Here is a 14,997-nt window from a genome sequence, read left to right as displayed (position 1 = left end):
AGGATGGCTCAATCCTATTTACAGGCAAGAGAAAGAACAACATCTATAAGATTGATCTTTCTGATCTTGAGAAGCAGAAGGTGACTTGTCTTATGTCTGTTTCTGAGGAGCAATGGGTCTGGCACAGAAGATTAGGTCATGCTAGTTTGAGAAAGATTTCTCAGATTAACAAACTAAATCTGGTCAGAGGACTCCCAAATCTGAAATTCAAATCAGATGCTCTTTGTGAAGCATGTCAGAAGGGCAAGTTCTCCAGACCTGCATTCAAGTCTAAGAATGTTGTTTCTTCCTCAAGGCCGTTAGAGCTCTTGCACATTGATCTGTTTGGCCCAGTCAAAACAGCATCTGTCAGAGGGAAGAAATATGGATTAGTCATCGTTGATGATTATAGCCGCTGGACATGGGTAAAGTTCTTGAAACACAAGGATGAGTCTCATTCAGTGTTCTTTGAATTCTGCACTCAGATCCAATCTGAGAAAGAGTGTAAAATCCTAAAGGTTAGAAGTGATCATGGTGGTGAATTTGAGAACAAATTTTTTGAGGAGTTCTTCAAAGAAAATGGTATTGCCCATGATTTCTCTTGCCCTAGAACTCCACAACAAAATGGAGTTGTAGAGCGAAAGAATAGGACTCTACAAGAAATGGCCAGAACCATGATCAATGAAACCAATATGGCTAAGCATTTCTGGGCAGAAGCAATAAACACTGCATGTTATATTCAGAATAGAATCTCTATCAGACCTATTCTAAATAAGACTCCTTATGAATTGTGGAAGAACATAAAGCCCAACATTTCATATTTCCATCCTTTTGGATGTGTATGTTTTATTCTGAATACTAAAGATCATCTTGGTAAGTTTGATTCTAAAGCACAAAAGTGTTTCCTTCTTGGATATTCTGAACGCTCTAAAGGCTACAGAGTATACAATACTGAAACATTAATTGTAGAAGAATCAATCAATATCAGGTTTGATGATAAGCTTGGTCTTCAAAAACCAAAGCAGTTTGAGAATTTTGCAGATTTTGATATTGATATATCAGAAGCAGTAGAACCAAGAAGCAAAGCTGCAGAAGCTGGCAGTCTCAGAAGCAATGGATCAGAAGATCAAGTTGCTGCATCTTTAGAGAATCTCAGGATTTCTGAAGAGCCAACAGTCAGAAGATCACCTAGACTTGCTTCAGCTCATTCAGAAGATGTGATCCTTGGGAAGAAAGATGATCCCATCAGAACAAGGGCATTCCTTAAGAACAATGCAGAATGTCAATTAGGTCTTGTTTCTTTGATCGAGCCAACTTCTGTTGATCAAGCTCTAGAAGATCCAGACTGGATAATTGCCATGCAAGAAGAACTAAATCAGTTTACAAGGAATGACATATGGGACTTGGTTCCTAGACCAAAAGGATTTAACATCATCGGCACTAAGTGGGTGTTCAGAAACAAGCTAAGCGAGAAGGGAGAAGTGGTAAGAAACAAAGCCAGACTGGTTGCTCAAGGTTATAGTCAGCAAGAAGGGATTGACTACACAGAAACCTTTGCACCAGTGGCCAGGTTAGAATCTATTCGTCTATTAATTTCTCTTGCCACTCAACACAACATCACTCTTTATCAGATGGATGTTAAGAGTGCCTTCTTAAATGGTTATATAGATGAAGAAGTTTATGTCCATCAACCTCCTGGTTTTGAAGACTCCATGTCTCCAAATCATGTTTTTAAATTAAAGAAATCATTATACGAATTGAAGCAAGCTCCTAGAGCTTGGTATGAACATTTAAGTTCTTTCCTTCTGGAAAATGGTTTCACTAGAGGAAAAGTGGACACTACTCTCTTCTGTAAAACATTTAAAAAGGATATTTTAATTTGTCAAATATATGTTGATGATATTATCTTTGGAACATCTAATGCTACACTTGGAAAGGAGTTTGCTGAGTCTATGCAGGCTGAATTTGAAATGAGCATGATGGGAGAACTCAAGTATTTCCTTGGGATTCAAATCAACCAAACTTCTGATGGAACCTATGTTCATCAAACGAAGTATGTGAAAGAACTTCTGAAGAAGTTTAATCTTTCTGAAAGCAAAGAAGCCAAAACTCCTATGCATCCAACATGTGTCCTAGGTAAGGATGAGGTAAGTAAGAAGATAGATCAGAAGTTGTACAGAGGTATGATTGGATCTCTTCTATACCTAACTGCTTCTAGACCTGACATTCTCTTTAGTGTTTGTTTGTGTGCTAGATTCCAATCAGATCCGAGAGAATCTCATTTAACTGTGGTTAAGAGAACTCTGAGGTATCTGAAAGGTACTACTAATGTTGGTTTAGTTTACAGAAGATCCAAAGAATACAACTTAGTAGGATTTTGTGATGCTGACTATGCTGAAGATAGAATTGAAAGGAAAAGTACTTCTGGAAGTTGTCAATTTCTTGGAAGTCATCTGATCTCATGGTACAGCAAGAAGCAAGCTACAATTGCCCTCTCAACAATAGAAGCAGAATATGTTGCTGCTGCTGGTTGTAGCACACAAATGCTCTGGATGAGAAGTCAGCTAGAAGATTATCAGATATATGAGAGTAACATTCCTATTTTCTGTGATAATACTTCTGCTATATGTTTATCTAAGAATCCTATCTTACATTCAAAAGCTAAACATATTGAGATTAAACATCATTTCATAAGGGACTATGTTCAGAAGGGTGTTATATCTTTAAACTTTGTGGATACAGACCATCAATGGGCTGATATCTTTACAAAACCCCTTGCTGAAGATAGGTTTAAGTTTATTCTGAAGAATATCAGTATGGACTTATGCCCAGAATGAGAAGATGAGAAAATCTTATGTATGAGTATCTTCTGAAATGAAATTGGATTAATCTTTTATAAGAAGTTCTGTTTGTAATCAATTAGAAGTAGTGATTCAGTTATTACTAACGTTTCATTGTCTAAGTTGATTCAGAATCTCTTTAAAAGTAAAACAGCTGTAACTGGCTATCCAGATGGTAAACACGTGTTCACTATTTCTAGACAAACGTGCGTGCAGTTGAGGGGACGCCTACTTAGGTAACTGTGCTAATCACCTCCTTTGTCATTATTATCTCTCCTCATGTCATGTAACATTAAATGCTATCCATCATTTCCTTTTATTTCGTTTTCTTTTAATACTCTTCAAACGTTTCTTTTCCCTCTTATATTTCTCTCTCTCTTGCATTCAGTTTCTTTTTTTTGTTCTCTCTCTCTCTCTTTGCATTCATATCATAAACCCTAGCGGTTCTCACTATCTGCAAAGTCACCATGAATCCTTCGTCAAGCTCCTCTAATCAAGACTCTGATCGAAAACAAAAGAGAAAGGCATCTAATGAACCTGAAAACAAACCAAAAAGGGTAAAGATCACCTACGATCCTCTCAAGGTGAATCCTTTTGAAGCTATGATGTCTGGAAACTACTCCACCACCTCTTCTTTTTCTTTCACCTCTCTGGAACCACCATCTTCACCATCTGATATCCTTTCTCCCTCTACCCATCTCACAGATATCTCCTCACCGCTCTCACACCCTTTTCCCACCAGAACACCTAACCCCTACAGTTTTGTGTTTCCTGACTCCAGGTTCACTGTAAACCCTCCAACACCTACCACTCAATCAGGATACCTGCAGATGAGATGGAAGAAGAAAATCCCTGCAGAGACATCGTGGTCTGGAGACCAAGGTATCTTGTGCTGACTGGAGATTTTCAATGGCTGTTTGATTGGTTCAGAATGAACCCTTCTGAAAGTGCTCCTCACATGGTCTTTTTAGAAGTGGTTTATCCTGCTGAAGTTGCTGGTCCTACTCCTCCAACAAACCTAGCAGCTATTCTTCAGCCGTTTGAAGTTGGAGCTTCTGAGTTGCCTGAACCAGAATATGCTGAGGCTGCTGAAGACCTCCTAGAAGATCGTCCTGCTGAGATTGCTGTCCCTGTTGGCAGAAATTCTGGTGCTTCTTCTTCTGGTGTACCCTCAGCTCTGATGGAGACCTTGGAAGCTCTGCATCAGAATCAGGCTATGCTGGCTTCTCGTTTGGATGCGCAAGAAGCAGCCAACGCTGAGTTTCGCTCCTTCATGGCAAGACAAACTGAAAGCACTGACGGGGTTCATGACATTCTGGCGCAGATTTTGTCTAGGCTAGGGTCTTAGTCTTTGGTCTTTGTAGTTTTCCTTCCTTGTTGCATCTGTTTTTTTTTTTGCATACACCTTTTGTAATTCTGTTTGTTTAATCAATGAAAAGTTTGTTTCTGTTTCTTTCCTTTATCGTTTTCTACATCTGAATCTTTTATATTCTTTTTGATGTTATGACAAAAAGGGGGAGAAAATATATGATAAATGATCTGATTAATATTATCAGTTTCCGGGTAAAAGCCCCACATTACTAACAGAACTTGCAAAGTTCTACGATTTAAGTTGTGTTGTTGCAGGAATTGAAGATTCTCTTTAAAGAGCAACATAAGAAGCAACAAGATAAATCAAGTTCTTGGATTCTTGAAGCAAGCTGAGTGCTATGAAGCTTCAGAAGCAGAAGCAAGAAGGAAGAATGTTCAGATTCTGATGATAGAATATGATCTGAAACATTATGTCCAGTTGTTCTGATACATTCTATATGGCTTATATGGCTCTGATACACATTATGTGTTCTGAAACATATTTTATGTTCTGATTCATTCATGCTGACCTTTGTCGTTTAGTTTTGTTCTGTAACATTTCAGGATGTAGAGATGCTCTGATGATGTTCTGGTACATTCAACAATATTCTGATACATTCTAGCATGAAGTGATGAAAGAAGAAATTCAAGCTCTGAAGCTGTCCAAATGGAAGCAAGAATCAGAAGCTGTGAATGTTCTGAGGATCAAAGAAATTCAAGTTCTGAAGCTATCCGATGGAAGCAGAAGTCAGAAGCTGTGAATGTTCTGAAGATCAAAGAAATTCAAGTTCTGAAGCTGTCCGATGGAAGCAGGAATCAGAAGTTGTGAATGTTCTGAGGATCTAAAGAAATTCAATGTTCTGAAGCTGTCCTATGGAAGCAGAAATCAGAAGTCATGAATGTTCTGAAGATCAAGCACTGTGAACGTCTCTACCGAAATAATCAGGGAAGTCTTTTATTTATAAAATTCTTCTAGTATTAATTTCAGGGGGAGATTATTCATCTCAGGGGGAGATTGTTAATCTCAGGGGGAGACATATTCACATGCTTATGCTATAGCTGTGTAATTGTCTTTAGCCGTCTGCTCTTTCTGATCGCAAATTCATATCATTTATATATGTTTTTGTCATCATCAAAAAGGGGGAGATTGTTAGAACAAGATTTGTTCTGATCAATATTCTTAGTTTTGATGATAACAAGGATATGAATTTTGTGTGAGATAATGTGGTACTCTAATACATTGCAATTTCCCTTTCAGGAAATATATAAAGAGTATGCACAAATCAGCGCTCAGAAGCTTTGTCTCAGAAGGTTCAGCATGCAACATCAGAACATGGTCTGGCAAGACATCAGAAGATGGTCAAGGCAGAATCAGAACATGGGTCTATGAAAGCATCAGAAGAACTTGAGATCAGAAGCAGAAGCACTGAAGTTCTCATGGTATCATGTGTCATACCCCAAAATTTGCCCGATCAAATCCACGTCTTTTAAATCATCAGGGCAAAATTAAGAGTCATGGGGTTTGACACTCCTATTGTCAAACCCACCCTCTTATAAAATACCCTGACTTAAAATGAGGTGAAATTAACAGGTATCTTGGGTCCAAACGTTTGGCCTATCTATCTTATTTTTTGGGATTTGTAATCATCATAATTTATTTTTATATTTGCTCATTTTATTCAATTTACCATTTAATTTTTATCATTTATTATTAAAATTATTATTTTTGTAATTTTTTTACTAACTATTATACTATTAGGAGTATTATTATTATATTAGTGTTAATTACTATTAGTTATTATTATTATTTTGTTAAAATAAAAAAAAATAAAAAAAATAAAAAACCAAAACAAGAGTCTGTTCATGTTTCATGGAAGGATGGAATTAGAACCAAATTGGAAAACTTAGATGTGGATTTTCAATCAAAATCTCAATCTTGGATTGAATGAATTTTGGACTCAAAGGATAACCTAATTATTCTGTTATATATGGGAGAGAAGTCCTAATGATAGGGGGGTCTTTTTGGCCGGAAAAAAGACATGGTGCGGAGCTCTAAAAATTCGTAAACTCAATGGCCATGGCAGAGGATTATTGAAGCGAATTCGAGCCATTCCAAGGATTAAATCATCTTCCTCGATCCTTCCTAAGGCTAACCCGATCGACAGAGGCGACCAAAGCATTCGAAATTGTTTCCATACACTCACGGTTTAGGCATTTTGTTTTAATCCCGATTTCATATATTTAGGCAATTTAAATTGTGTTTGATTATATATGCTGGATCTTGAAGAAGTTTAGAAGCTTTTTGTGCCATCTAATTTGAGTTTGGGTGCAGGTATAGTGTTCTGCCATTGTTAGGTTATGGAAATTTTGAATTGGGGGCACTGAGGTTTAGAAGAAATTAGCCAAAATTAACGATTCTATTGAATTCGGGGAATGATTTGCGGTTGAACCACGCCCTTTAATTTGATTTTAGTGTTGATTTGTTTGGATTTTGAGATCTGCAGGTTTAGGACCACACACAAAAAACGTGGCCATAAGTTTTGTTTTCCAGAAAAGCTGAAACGAAGGAGAAGCTGCCCCGCGCGCGTCTGGTTTTTTTTTAATGTCAATTCATGGTTTTTTTTTATATAAGAGAATGGGATTATCGTTCTAACAACAAATGGCTGCAGCGCCCTTGGTTTGAATGGAGTCTTGGAACCGAAGGGACCTGGGTGATCCCAGTGTCCCGTATATATTTTCCTTATTTTCTTTAGTGCAGCATGCTTACAGATCCGGTGTTGCGCTCTCGTACATACTCACGGTGAGGCTCAGGACCCTTGGATCTCCCCTCAATATAGATCTCACGCACAGGATGGAAGGATGCATACCATAAGCATTCAGCCTAGCCACACCTAATAAAAGCCTGGTTCTTTTTTCTAATTTTTTTTATTATTATTATTCATATGATTACATAATTCATCTTATTATTATCAAATTTATGTATATATATAATTTAACTTTTGTCTAGTTATTAGATTAATAATATGATTAAATTAGGATTAGGATTGTAGTTAGGGGTTTAGAATTATTTAGTTAATTATCTCGACTATTCGATTTAATTGTTCTAATTAATTTTAATTAATTGTAAATCACAAAAACCCTATAAAAGTTTATAATATTAGGGTTCGCCCCAATCCCATTGGCTACTTGGCCGAAGTCTTTGGATTTAATTTGTTACTCGTTCCGACTAAACCTATTGGTCGCAATGATTAACAATCGATTAATTTAATTAATCAAATCCAACAATAAAAACAATCAATTCTAATTTTCCCTTTAACGGATAAATGGCGAATGAATATCTATTTCATCCCGCCTTTGAATTAGTCGACTCTCTATGTCGTACTGATCAAATATCTGAATAAAATAATAAAACATTAATCCTTTAATTAATTCTCTCCTCGACCCGGCTAAATCTATTAGTCGCATTAGACAAGAGATGAAAATACTTAAAATTTAAAACACACTTAATTTGCTGCCCGCGACGATCAATCTATCGATCTGAGTAACCAACAATGCCCCTTAATCCGTTAGCTATACTGACCAAATCTATTGGTCATCGCATCTAACGGTGCCATATCAAATCAGGGTTGTACGCCCAAACAAACCTTCAAAACACACTAAACCACGACACTACGGATCTTTATCCTAGGCAATTCAAAATGCTTTTCAAATCAAATTCCAACTACGATTGGTAATTCAAAATACCTTCAACACATTCATATCGATTCTAAGGCGTACAATCCTGTGCCTGAACTACGTTGACTCTGATTCTCCCTAAGGAGATACGTAGGCACTTGGATAACCAAGGCGAGTCCCCCTCCCTAAAATCTCAATTTTCACCCTATTCATTTCCTTAGCTATTAAACCTTAACATTTAGCCATAAAACTTGACCCTTAAATTCAAAGCCAATAGGAAAGGGTTAAGGGTGCTTAACACCTTCCCTCGACCTGATTATAATAACTTACCCAGAAATCTCTCAACTGCGTAGGGTTTCCTATTCGCCCTTCAGAATAGGTGGCGACTCTAAAAGCTATAATTTTTAGGGCAGGTTGCTACAGCTGGCGACTCTGCTGGGGATAAAACTATAATGTGAATTATTATGCTCCTAGGTTTTGGCAGGGTTTAGGTTTGGCAAATGGCAAATTATTTAGGTTTGTGGCTAGCTATTAGAGTTTGGCTAATTTGCCAAAATTAGGGTTTGGAGTAGGGTTTTAGGTTTTTTTTCTTTTCTTTTTATATTTAAATATTTAAATTTTTTATTTGTATATTTATTTGCAATTTCCGGGGTTTATGGTTTACTGTAAATATTTAAATTTTATTTATTTATTTATTTACCTGCAATTCATTTATTTACTGCAATTCAATTAAATGTTTATTTATTTGAATATGTGTTATTTTATCGCATTTTTGGGATGTATAAATTGCTGTTAAACCTAAGCGTGGGAATTATATTTAAGACTAGAGGGGAATTACATCGCCTACGAGTCTTATTATAATTCCACTCATAGTGGGTTGAATATCCGGAAAGGTCTGATACGAGGCTTGACCTTGTTGAGGGTTGGACTTGGTATTTGGCTGATCTCTCTGGGAACCTACCCCTAAAACTCGAACCTCATGGATAAATGAGTTGTTCTAAAATCCAAAGAGACAAAAAGTCTCGGCGGCTACGAACGACCCCATGAGACCTTCTAGAACATACCAATGGGAATGGTAGGCACCCTAAGCCGTTACGTCGAACCTATGAACCTAGGGCTTATGTGCTTACGTGCTTATTATATATGTGCAATTTATATACTGCGAATGCCTTGCCTTTTAATTTTTACAGGTATTCCTACGCGTTCCCTGGCCTGCAGGGACTCTATTTCCAAGTCCACGTCCTTCCCACGAAGGACATCTACCTTTATGCACGTTGATTGGCCTCTCGATGGCCATGAGACCTAGTGACTGTCATGAACGGTCACCTTGTGCCCACATCTACGCATTCCCTAGCCTGTAGGGATTATACTTTAAAATCGCGTCCTTCCCACGAAGGAAATCTTCGTTTACGCACGTCGATTGGCCTCTCGATGGCCATGCGATCCAGTGACTACTTTAAACAGTCACCACGTGCTTACCTCTATGCGTTCCCTAGCCTGTAGGAATTATATTTCTAAAAACGCATCCTTCATACGAAGGACATCTCTGTTAGCATACGTCAATTGGCCTCCCGATGGCCATGCGATTCGGTGACTATCTTGAACGGTCACCCAGTGCTTACAACTACGTATCCCCTAGCCGGTAGGGATCCTACTTCAAAAAATCACATCCCTCATACGAAGGACAACTTCATTAGCGTGCGTTCGATTGGCCTCTCGATGGCTATGAGATCTATTGACTGTCCTAAACGGTCACTCCATGCTTGTTTCCGCACACCCTCTAACTTGTAGGGTTTGGATTCCCATCTATACATCTTTCATCCCTAGCCTGTAGGGATTTCACTTCAGCCGATATCGTCCTTATATAGGTTGTGTTCCGCATAGAGAACCTTCCCACCAAGGACAACTCCATTGGTACACGTCGAACGGCCTCTCGATGGCCATGAGACTTGGTGACTGTCTTGAACGGTCACCAGCCGCTACCTTCTACATACTCCCCAATCCAAGGGATTTCTGTTTGCGTGTCATAACATCTATCTTACAAGGAGTCTCTCGCATATCCATGCATTCACATTTTCATGCAGTCATACATTTGCACCTACATTTGCATTTCTATCTTCACCCGCATCCACACTTACCGCGCTAGCCGGTTTCCCAAAATTCCCGAAGAAAATCAAAGGATTATAGACTATGGAGAAATGAGGATCAATTATTGGGAGTGAGCTTGGTCCTACAAAGGAAAGAGAGGATGCCTTTCACCGTGCCAGCCACGTGTCCATGCCTTGTCGTAACAGGATTATAAATACAACAAAGGTCATCGTCGAGCAAGAGTTAGTTCAATAAAAGAGTTCCCTCATAGATACACACAAGGAGTATCTAGTCATAAGGGGGTTCATCTATGAACATATCAAACTTACAAGGATGCTCTACGATAACCTGGGGGCAAGGATTAGTCCAACTGGGGGGCAATATCCTGAACAAAGATGCACATATACGATGCAGAAAAGGCGACGTGTGTTAACTCCCCACCAAGGGGCAAAAGGGGTCATAGATTTCCTTTATCAATCTACAAAATCTGGAGGTTGCAAATGGTGATACTATCCTTAGGGAAAGCAAAAGAGGTTCAGTCAAAGGAAACTCATGAAGTTCCGATACGACGAAAACCCACCGCTAACAATTTATTCTCGACAGGTTTGACGTGCCCAAGGAAAATTCGAGGTTGCCCTCACTTCTACAAGTCTAATGAACTAAGGAGTAAAACAAAGTCAATGGATTTATAAAGAAGATTGTCCCTAAGATTAATAGGTGTTTATCATGTCAAAATTTCAACCCCTACGATCGCTAAGTGTTACTCAAGAAGTTGTACCTTCGGATTAGCAATTCTAATGGGATGACCATGCAGGTTTTGGAGTCAATTCATTCGCTTCATTCGCGCACTTCTATTTTCAATCTCAGATTTAGGATTGTTAACAAACTTAAGGGAGAATGAAGAACATAAATAACTAAGTCCAGCTAAACATATGCTTTCAAGGCAAGACCGAGCCGAGGATGTACAGGCATTGTTTCAATCCCCAAACAGTGGAGATATAAGGATGTTAATCCCTCGTCACCCCCTCGAGCCAGGAGTTGGAGTTTGTTTCTACTTTTAAAAAAAAACCTTGATTTTAACCAGGGGCAGGGTAGATTTCAATTAATTCAATGGTGTATTTTGGTTGTCAAGAGAATCAATCGATGAAGCAAAGGTTCAAGCATATCTTCGCCCTCGCGTTCATCCAAGATTGAGGAAGCAATGGAGATAACATTCACAACATCTTCTTCCTAAATACATCATTCAAGATCAAGGACGTATCAAAGTCGAAGCTTACAAATCAAAGTCAACATGGCGGTCACAATATTCATAATCCAAGGATCAATATTTCCAAAGGAGTATTCAAAACAAAAAAAGGAGAAAAGCGCCTGCTAAGTCAAAATGGAAAACAAAATGACTTAAGCAAAAAAAGAAAAATTAGGGCATCCCGATGGATCAAATTCAAAGGAATTGGTTCATGCAAAAATAAGGGATAAAAAACAAAACAAAGGCGAAACAACAAAAGATAATCTTGTGACTGCTAAATCACCGAAGCTTCCCGTCAATGCTTGGATCTTTACAACATTTCTCATCAATGCTTGGATCTCTACTAAGGCTTCTATTCAAAATCAAAACTGATTCTCTTGCAAATAAAGCACATCCATTGGATTAGGCAAATTTTTAGGATTTGGAGAACATTAAGGAGAAAGGGGTGGGGTTAAATAAGCTTTGAGCCTTATATCCATTGTTTCTTAAAACATGAACCAGGCCAAGTTACAACATTCAAAAGTCCTAATTGAGGCAAGGTTAACCACGAAAGCATATTAAGCAGAATTTTGTTATACTGACTCCTAATGTTTGCTAAAACTATTCCTAACTATTGCACTTCTTCAGGCATCCATTTCTAATCATCCAGTCCTAGTTCATAACGGACTTCGATTCCAAAACTTGCATACGCATCGTATTGGAGTTACTTCCCAAAGGGTACAACGTCATCTACGAACAAACACTTAGCACTCGAGGAAACCTCAAAATTGGTTTAATCAAAGGTGATCATTTCTAATAAAGACCCTAGAGTAGGGGGAACCACATCTAGGGGGTTCTCCTAAACAGGGGCAAAATTTCAAGGATTACAGGGGCATACAATCAAACATCCTAGTCACTAGGGGCATTCTTCCTAAGGTTCAATCGACTTGGGGTACACCTCGGAGCAATCTCAAACAGGGGCATGTCAAACATGGAAGAATTCAAATTCAAAAGGATAGAACACTATGGATAGCCCTTCATATCCTGGAGATCAGGGGCATACCCTTCAATTCAAACGTCGAAGCATATGATAAGGTTATTTCTCGGGGCACTTCCTTCATGACTTGGAGATCATAGGCATCCTTTTCCATTAAACATTGGGGCATTGGATATCAAATCCATAAAGTAAACAATTCAAAGGTTAAAGGTGTGGAGAACCTCTAAGGTTAAAGGTGTGGAGAACCGCGAAAGGTTAAAGGCGCGGAGAACCTCAAAGGTTAAAGGCGTGGAGTAATTCAAAGGGGAAAACTGGGGCAAGGCGCACAACAAAAGAAAAAGGTGTTCCCACACTTTACAAATCTTTCTCCTAACTACGATCTTCAAAAATAGGTATCGGGGAATCGCGCTAGCATCACACCCCATCAAACAAACCCACAACTCCAGCAAACTATATACGCTTTGGTTATTAATAACCTATCATTGGAGGATCATACAAATACATACAAATCATGCATCACATACATTGGTTGATGCATTACACCATACCTTTCTAGGTAGTCTTCTTTGAGACAAATGTTCGTATCCATTCCGGAAACCTTTTTAGGCAGTCTTATAGAAGACATTACTTCGTTCCACTCATTACATCAATCAACATATGCATGAGCATAAGCATTATCCCATACATCAAAAACTCTGGTGCTAAGCTATACTATCCACCTGCTTCCGGTAACTTTACCAATGCCAGTAACCTTACTGAGATATTTCCAATCACCTGATTGATGCTTCCGGTAACCTTACCGATGCCAGTAACCTTACTGAGATATTCTTCCCAATCGCCTGATTGATGCTTTCCGGTAACCTTACCGATGCCAGTAATCTTACTGATGATAGCAACCTTGTTGTTCATTTCACTCATAAACAAACTACGCATATGCATAAGCATTATCCACATTACCAAGCCGACATAAGCATAGCCGTGGTGTAGGTGCAAATATGGTTTAAACAAAGGAGATAAAATCGTGGGGATGATATCAGCATCACCATCAACATACATACACATTAGCATATGCATATCATCTGGGGCATTCACACACTACATATCATAGAGGTCCAATTTTCATTAGCAGTCCAAATCATTTCAAACCCAGTTCCTGCCTGGCAAACAATCAAAATCCAATTCTCGTTTGGTAGTCAGTTCCCGTCTGACTGGTGCATAAAAATCCAATTCACGTTTGGTAGTCAGTTCCCGTCTGACTGGTGCATAAAAATCCAATTCTCGTTTGGTAGTCAGTTCCCGTCTGACTGGTGCATAAAAATCCAATTCTCGTTTGGTAGTCAGTTTCCGTCTGACTGGTTCATAAAAATCCAATTCTCGTTTGGTAATCAGTTTCCGTCTGACTGTTACAACAAAACCCAATAATCCTATTGGTGCAGGGAGGTTTGCTGGAACTATAGCAAATAACTCCTAATCGTGCAGGTAAGCTTGTCCGAACAAGGGCAAGTGACCCCTAATGGTGCAGGTGAAATTTGTCCAAACTAGGGCAAATAATCCAAACGGTGCAGGTGAAGTTGCTATAAGCATAGCAAATAATCCTAAATGGTGCAGGTGAAGTTGCTATAAGTATAGCAAATTATCCTAAATGGTGCAGGTGAAGTTGCTATAAGCATAGCAAATTATCCTAACTGGTGCAGGTGAAGTTGCTATAAGCATAGCAAATTATCCTAAATGGTGCAGGTGAAGTTGATATGAGCATAGCAAATTATCCTAACTGGTGCAGGTGAAGTTGCTATGAGCATAGCAAATTATCCTAAATGGTGCAGGTGAAGTTGCTATGAGCATAGCAAATTATCCTAAATGGTGCAGGTGAAGTTGCTATGAGCATAGCAAATTATCCTAAATGGTGCAGGAGAAGTTGCTATGAGCATAGCAAATTATCCTAAATGGTGCAGGTGAAGTTGCTATGAGCATAGCAAATTATCCTAAATGGTGCAGGTGAAGTTGCTATGAGCATAGCAAATTATCCTAAATGGTGCAGGTGAAGTTGCTATGAGCATAGCAAATAATCCTAAATGGTGCAGGTGCAGTTGCTATAAGCATAGCAAATAATCCTAAATGGTACAGGTGCAGTTGCTATGAGCATAGCAAATTATCCTAAATGGTGCAGGCAGTCTTCTTTAAGACGTATTCAATCCTTTCTAGGAGCTTTTCCAGGCAAACAGGGTGTTACAAAGAATTTTACAACAAGATTTTCCAAGGTTCCTCATTAGGGTTTATCACGTTAGTCCCTCGGCAGTGATCTTCTCCAAAACATCATCAATAACACGCAAAGGTTTTATCTTTCTTTTCAGAATTACTAACATACTTCAACTGACAATCATGCATCATTCGACTAACATACCTCATTCATACATATTGCATATACATACACTACTCTCCTTTATTTTGAGAAGCTCACTGCATCATATATTACATGCATCATAACATTGCATAAAATTCAGGTTGCCTTTTAGGCCGTACCACAATCAAAGCAAGAGGTTCTTTTCAAAAGCGTCTGCTTCGCATTCTAAAAAAGAGAGGTATTTACCTTGGGTGGCATCTGTAAGCCCATCTCCCATGGAATTTCTTCCCAACAAAGGCAAATTTCAGGGCATTTCAGTGTTCAATCATCTTCTACCTTTAGATTACGATAGGCAGACGTGTCTATCAGACTCTTCAGGTTTAAGAAGATTGAACAGGGGCAGCTGTCATACCCCAAAATTTGCCCGATCAAATCCACGTCTTTTAAATCATCAGGGCAAAATTAAGAGTCATGGGGTTTGACACTCCTATTGTCAAACCCA

The sequence above is a fragment of the Vicia villosa genome, linkage group LG2 (assembly GCF_029867415.1).
Source record: "Vicia villosa cultivar HV-30 ecotype Madison, WI linkage group LG2, Vvil1.0, whole genome shotgun sequence".
Classification (NCBI taxonomy): Eukaryota; Viridiplantae; Streptophyta; class Magnoliopsida; order Fabales; family Fabaceae; genus Vicia; species Vicia villosa.
The sequence above is the reverse complement of the archived record's forward strand: the minus strand, read 5'-3'. Positions refer to the sequence as shown.